At 41.5% G+C, this 6,845-nt stretch overlaps 1 pseudogene; it reads right to left on the bottom strand.

Moving 5' to 3' along the window:
• The window catches only part of LOC149372655 (fatty acyl-CoA reductase 1-like), a 33,169-nt pseudogene extending 27,688 nt beyond the window's left edge, over nucleotides 1-5,481 (bottom strand).
• Nucleotides 5,482-6,845: the final 1,364 nt, after the last annotated feature.

The raw sequence follows: 6,845 nt of genomic DNA on the forward strand, positions 1-6,845 counted from the left end.
ACGTGTTCAGATAAGAACGGTAATCGAGGTCCCATGACCATTTTTGTTTTCAATTAAATTTTTATATATGATGGGCAAATGTGTCCACACAAAGGAATGAACCTTAGTTTTGCAAGAAGCTTCGTAGTTTTCTCGGAAAAAAATCGCACGTGACAAGAGGTGGAGAATCTCGTTTTTGGCACTTCGCAAAGTTGCAAGTTTGAAGCCTCATTCCATGCACAAAAAATTTTTTCCGCGCATCATTATTTTTTCGGAACCTCTTTACAACTTGTACAATGCGAGAAAGTAAAAATTGTTTGCTTGCTCTTTCAACCTTCCGAGTAAAAAAATTTCAAACTTCGCTTCTGGAGCTATGCGGTGCAAAAAAGGCACTTTTCAGGGCAGCCTTAGGGCAAAATGCCTAAAGATCTTCCCATTGAATATTTTTCTCAGTATTTTTCAGCTGTTTTTACGCACCTCAGGCAAGTTCTGTTGCTCTAGACTTGGCAGATAGTTTTCAGTACGGTCTCAAAATTGGCCGAAGTTCAAAAACGCCAAAAAAGTGACAACTTTGACTTGGGTTTAAAAAAAAACATCATCATCGAATTTTCTTAAAATTCGCCTGAATAATCCTCAATACATGATAATTTTAAGGCACTAGAAAAGTGTTGCATTATATTGTTTTAAAATACAAAAATAAACACAAAACTGAGTTCATGTTTTTGTTATATAGAATTGCTTATTACTGCCTCTTAAAAAATAGTAGCTGCCAGAAATTTGATTCAGCACTCATTGAACGTGGTTACATTTTATTTACCCCATTATCCGAACCATTCTCAATGCTTACAGAGCTTCTATTCGCTTGTTAGCGGCGCTCTTAATGCGTGAAAATGAGAATAAATTCGCTATTTTGCCTGATGTCGTAAGAATAGGCTGGTGGCGGTCAAACGTTGTTTGTATTTTCTAATTTATTATTCGTACGGTCTATTGGTAAATATAATCGATTCATGAAAGATATTAGATCATTTCTCGGTTCTTAGAAAAATTTTTGTATATAAAAGTTAATATTAATGCGTTTCTGAAGTCGGCGTTTTCGAACCTGCGTCTATTTACCTCTGTGTTCAATGGTTCTACAAGGCACTGTCAGGAGGAGACAAAACGTCGTCTCCTGAGGGGAACGATTTATCTGCAAGGTTTTTAATCAAGGGGAGCTTTAATCCGGAGGCAATTTAAAAATGGGATTCCGCTTCATGTGCACATTGCAATTCAGAAAATCGTAACAAGAAATAAACGGCGGCAGTTGATTTCGGTTTTGCGCACAGTATATTGTCCAGCACGAAGCTCTAACCAGATCACAGCGTCTTCCATTCCGAAGCAGCGGTGGAGGCCACGTAGGATGCACTGCCTTCAGTTGACTGAAACAACTTCCACAGGTGGAGCGTCTGAACTCCAGGCACTTTCTTTGCCAGTTTCCATTGTTCCTTCTTCACTTCGCGAAAGTCTGCAAGCTCCCTCTGTGGCAGCTCCAGAATGGTGATGTTCTTTAGTGTTGCTTGAATTACGTCTACGAAGACTCCGGCTCTGTGTATGGCCTCACTTGCAGGCTTTCGCAAGTTGTGGTTCGAAGCTCAATGGTGGTATGCTGCGTCATGTTTCCTCTGGAATTGTGCCATTATCCACATGTTGGCATTTTCATTTCGGAAAATTTTTAAATGAGCAGCGAGGATGAGGTGCTGATTGCTACATGGGAATACGGTGAGCTAGTTAAAGAAACTCTGACCGCTTCATCGTTTAAGAGAGAATTTCTAAGAGTGGCCATGAAATGCATTCCCTACAACTATATTATATCTGTGCAAGCAAGAGCAATACATGAAAAAACACACGGCTGCAAGAGACGTGCAATTGTTTTACATTTTGATTTCGCCAAAAAATGAACAGTTGTGCTTTCAGACTCAGTGCAAGCGTACCATTGGCAGAAAAAGCAGGTAACCGTGTTTACCTGCGTTGTCATGTCAAGAAAATCGACTCTTAACTACGCCGTTAATTTCGACGATATGTCTCATGATTCCGCTCATGCATGCTTGGCTCTGTCGAGAGTTAAAGCAGATTTCGAAGAAAACGCGCCAATCTACACCAAGATAATATATTTGAGCGACGGGCTCCCGCTCACTTCAGGAATAAATACCTCTTCCGCAATAAATACTCTTCTGCAATAAATACCAGTTTCATGAGGTGCAGCGCAGTGAATGTCAACGGACGATATTGATGTTTTCGGCCTCTGGACACTGCAAAAATGCTTGCGACGGCTTTGGTGGGCTAGTGAAACATTGAGCATCAAACCACAACTTGCGGAAGCCTGCAAGTGAGGCCATACACAGAGCCGGAGTCTTCGTAGACGTAATTCAAGAAACACTAAAGAACATCACCATTCTGGAGCTGCCACAGAGGGAGCTTGCAGACTTTCGCGAAGTGAAGAAGGAACAATGGAAACTGGCAAAGAAAGTGCCTGGAGTTCAGACGCTCCACCTGTGGAAGTTGTTTCAGTCAACTGAAGGCAGTGCATCCTACGTGGCCTCCACCGCTGCTTCGGAATGGAAGACGCTGTGATCTGGTTAGTGCTTCGTGCTGGATAATATACTGTGCGCAAAACCGAAATCAACTGCCACCGTTTATTTCTTGTTACGATTTTCTGAATTGCAATCTGCACATGAAGCGGAATCCCATTTTTAAATTGCCTCTGGATTAAAACTCCCCTTGATTAAAAACCTTGCAGATAAATCGTTCCCCTCAGGAGACGACGTTTTGTCTCCTCCTGACAGTGCCTTGTAGAACCATTGAACACAGAGGTAAATAGACGCAGGTTCGAAAACGCCGACTTCAGAAACGCATTAATATTAACTTTTATATACAAAAATTTTTCTAAGAACCGAGAAATGATCTAATATCTTTCATGAATCGATTATATATACCAATAGACCGTACGAAGAATAAATTAGAAAATACAAACAACGTTTGACCGCCACCAGCCAATTCTTACGACATCAGGCAAAATAGCGAATTTATTCTCATTTTCACGCATTAAGAGCGCCGCTAACAAGCGAATAGAAGCTCTGTAAGCATTGAGAATGGTTCGGATATTGGGGTAAATAAAATGTAACCACGTTCAATGAGTGCTAAATCAAATTTCTGGCAGCTACTATTTCTAAGAGGCAGTAATAAGCAATTCTATATAACAAAAACATGAACTCAGTTTTGTGTTTATTTTTGTATTTTAAAACAATATAATGCAACACTTTTCTAGTGGCTTAAAATTATCATGTATTGAGGATTATTCAGGCAAATTTTAAGAAAATTCGATGATGATGTTTTTTTTTTTAAACCCAAATCAAAGTTGTCACTTTTTTGGCGTTTTTGAACTTCGGCCAATTTTGAGACCGTACTGAAAACTATCTGCCAAGTCTAGAGCAACAGAACTTGCCTGAGGTGCGTAAAAACAGCTGAAAAATACTGAGAAATATATTCAGTGGGAAGATCTTTAGGCATCTTGCCCTAAGGCTGCCCTGAAAAGTGCCTTTTTTGCACCGCATAGCTTCAGAAGCGAAGTTTGCAATTTTTTTACTCGGAAGGTTGAAAGAGCAAGCAAACAGTTTTTACTTTCTCGCATTGTACAAGTTGTAAAGAGGTTCTGAAAAAATAATGATGCGCGGAAAAAATGTTTTGTGCATGGAATGAGGCTTCAAACTTGCAACTTTGCGAAGTGCCAAAAACGACATTCTCCACCTCTTGTCACGTGCGATTTTTTTCCGAAAAAACTACGAAGCTTCTTGCAAAACTAAGGTTCATTCCTTTGTGTGGACACATTTGCCCATCATATATAAAAATTTCATTGAAAACAAAAAATGGTCATGGGACCTCGATTACCGTTCTTATCTGAACACGCCCATATATATATATATATATATATATATATATATATATATATATATATATATAGGTTTCGAAATCATAAAGTACTTGACTGCTTACAAGAGTATATAGCGAAGTATACACTTCGTTAACACTTCTTCTTGGGCGAGTTGGTACATACTTGATTTGAAGAAAATAGCGCCAGAGCATGCAAACCACGAAAAGACAAGGACGAGACACAAAGCGCTAGACACATAGCGCTTTGTGTCTCGTCCTTGTCTTTTTGTGGTTTGCATGCTCTGGCGCTATTTTATTCAAATCAAATACACTTCGTTAAAGGAAACATATTTATTCGACTCGACGTTTCGATCGGAAGACCGATCTTCTTCAGGAGTGATTGTACTTTGTGAATGCATCCCCTTTTATAGGGGATGCATTATATATATATATATATATATATATATATATATTAAGGGAGCCAACAGCCACCGAAACCAAGGTGCATAGGGGAATGCTTCTCTTTTTTTAAATTTGTGGTGTAGATGAATGGGATAATAATCCTGTGATTAATCTGTCGCTTAAAGAAAATTAATTATAAAGCAGAAGAAAAACAACCATGCCGCCGGTGGGATCAAAACCTACGACCCAAAATTCGGAGGCGCTATAGAGTACAGTGTAAATGAATAAATAAATAAAAAGAACGTGTATTATAAGCGCCCGTGTTCTTCACTCGTTGGAAAGAATGTGCTACTTAAGTTCCAAAGAATCTTTGAGCGTTTGTTTACATCCTGTAATTTTTTGCACCAATCTGTGGAGGGCGTCTTTAGAATGCCAAAACGCTTGGGCACCGGCGAGCTGCTTGATATCATCCACAGCTTCCTTCATGACTCCTTCGCGCCAATGACCAAACAACGTTTTTCTTGTTTACGTTCGGGTCAACCAGGGAAGGACAAAAGCAGGGGAAGCTTTGAAGCAAATATTAAAAACCTTATCCTTACCTTAGGCCCGGCACAGCATTGCAATGTCGCGTTTTGCCTCACGTATACATGTTCCGACAGGTAACATAAATCCTCATATGAACACGAGATGCTAGCATTCTTAAACTATGCGTGAGGTAAAATCGATAATCAAAGGCATTAAATAAAGACTTGCGTTAATCTAGGACGCTTGGCTGGCTTGAAAAGGTGGTGTGGAAAGTTTGCGCCTTTTGGAACGCCTTTTTGCTTAGCTAGGCTCATTTCGCATTTTTATTCTCTCTGCTTGGGGAAAGCTACTCTCGTCTCGTGTAGGTTTATATCTAGCGGACATCTGACGCTTCATTACAGCTATATATCATATTCATTACATCACCCGTTTGGAAGCTAGGCGGCGCTAAACAACAAACTGTCGCGTTTCGCCGCATTCCCTCTGGGTTTCTTTATCGCACTTCGCACGACACTGCACGTGGACATCTACCTTTCCGATGAAACCGGTTCCTCCGGTGAGGAATACTGCTCGATCCTGGTAGAACCGCGCAACCTGGGAGTCACCGTTTCCATCTGTTACGAAAGCGGTGGGTGGACTTGGCTGTCGCTGCTCGGAGGCCAGGGACCCCATGGAAGATTGCGATCGGCACCCTGAAACGGTCATACCAGCGGAGTCGGCAACAATCGCTGCCTACCAAAGCAACGCCTTCGTGTTGGACACGTAGCGTCTCTCAACAGGCAACAAGAACTAAGATGTACATTGCAGCAAAATGGAAATCTCACGGAACGCAGAGCTCTGGTGCTGTTGTCGACGAAGTAGACATGTTCGTAAGGCGAATAAGCGCATTTACACAGCTGCTGTCGGTTACGTAGCCTCTAGCTGACGGTGCGGAGACCCCCTTTGTGAATGTATCTGATTACACCGTGAGAGGAGTCGCTGGCCGTGCAGAAAGTAGCACACCTGCATTCAAAAGCGTGAGAGAGAAACGTGTGACCTGGTGTAATAACACAGCTGCTTGGTGGGAACGCTGCCTGCATGGCTAATAACATGCACTTGCGGGTGCAAGGAACACTTCGTCTGTTCAGCCCACGTGTTCTCTTTTGGTGGTGTCAAAGACCCGCCAGTTTCTTTGTCAAGCATAACTTGCAAAGGTGACCACAACTAAAAAAAAAAAAAAAGAAAGGCGTTCAGCTTGGCTAGTTGGTAAAGATTCACGGGGACACACAGCGCAAAAGACGAAGAACCAGAGTAAGAATGCGCTTGTCCTGTGTCTTTCTTACTCTGGTTCCTCGTCTTTTGCGCTGTGTGTCACCATGAAAAGAAGAAAAAAAAAGGCACTTAGAGCACTAGTGCAATTAGCGTACCACATTTCTTTCCTTTGGCGTGGATGGCCAAATGCAAATGCAGGTCATGGTTGGTGTTCTTAGTTCGTTTCTTTTTTCTACGCGTATGTGCTTCTCAATTTCAGCTGCGTCTGCAGGAAAATGAAACAGACGGCTATTGTTAACGACAGAGTTTTTCTGTAGTTTCCGTAATGGTCGCTATGTGAGTGGAAATAACACTCGTAAGATTAATTTTGATAGAATCTCTCATGCAGGCGTAAATTCACAAGTTATATTGCTGCGTGTTTCCTGCGTGACCGGTCTTGCGGCTTCATGGTGCTCTGAAAGTACAATTGTCGCGTCTTTGCAGTTTCAACACCAGACATCTGGCGTGCTACGGTGGTGGTAGTGGTTTATTTAAAAAAAAATAAAAATAAAAAAGGCGAAGCAAAAGAGTGTTGCCGGCCAGGGCAATTGCTATCTAATATCTTAAGCACCCGAGCTGCAGCCGGTGGAAATGGAAGGGAAAGGGAGAGGATAGTGAGGAGAATATAGAGGGGAGCGATAGCAAGAAAGGACAGGGGAAAGCTTTGTACACTATTGGCAAAATAATGAGGTAATTTTAAGGTTTGGAGTATGACAGCCATATAGGATGAACCCGAGTATTCTGAA

The sequence above is a fragment of the Amblyomma mixtum genome, chromosome 1, assembly GCF_055824585.1.
Source record: "Amblyomma mixtum isolate Tamu chromosome 1, ASM5582458v1, whole genome shotgun sequence".
Classification (NCBI taxonomy): Eukaryota; Metazoa; Arthropoda; class Arachnida; order Ixodida; family Ixodidae; genus Amblyomma; species Amblyomma mixtum.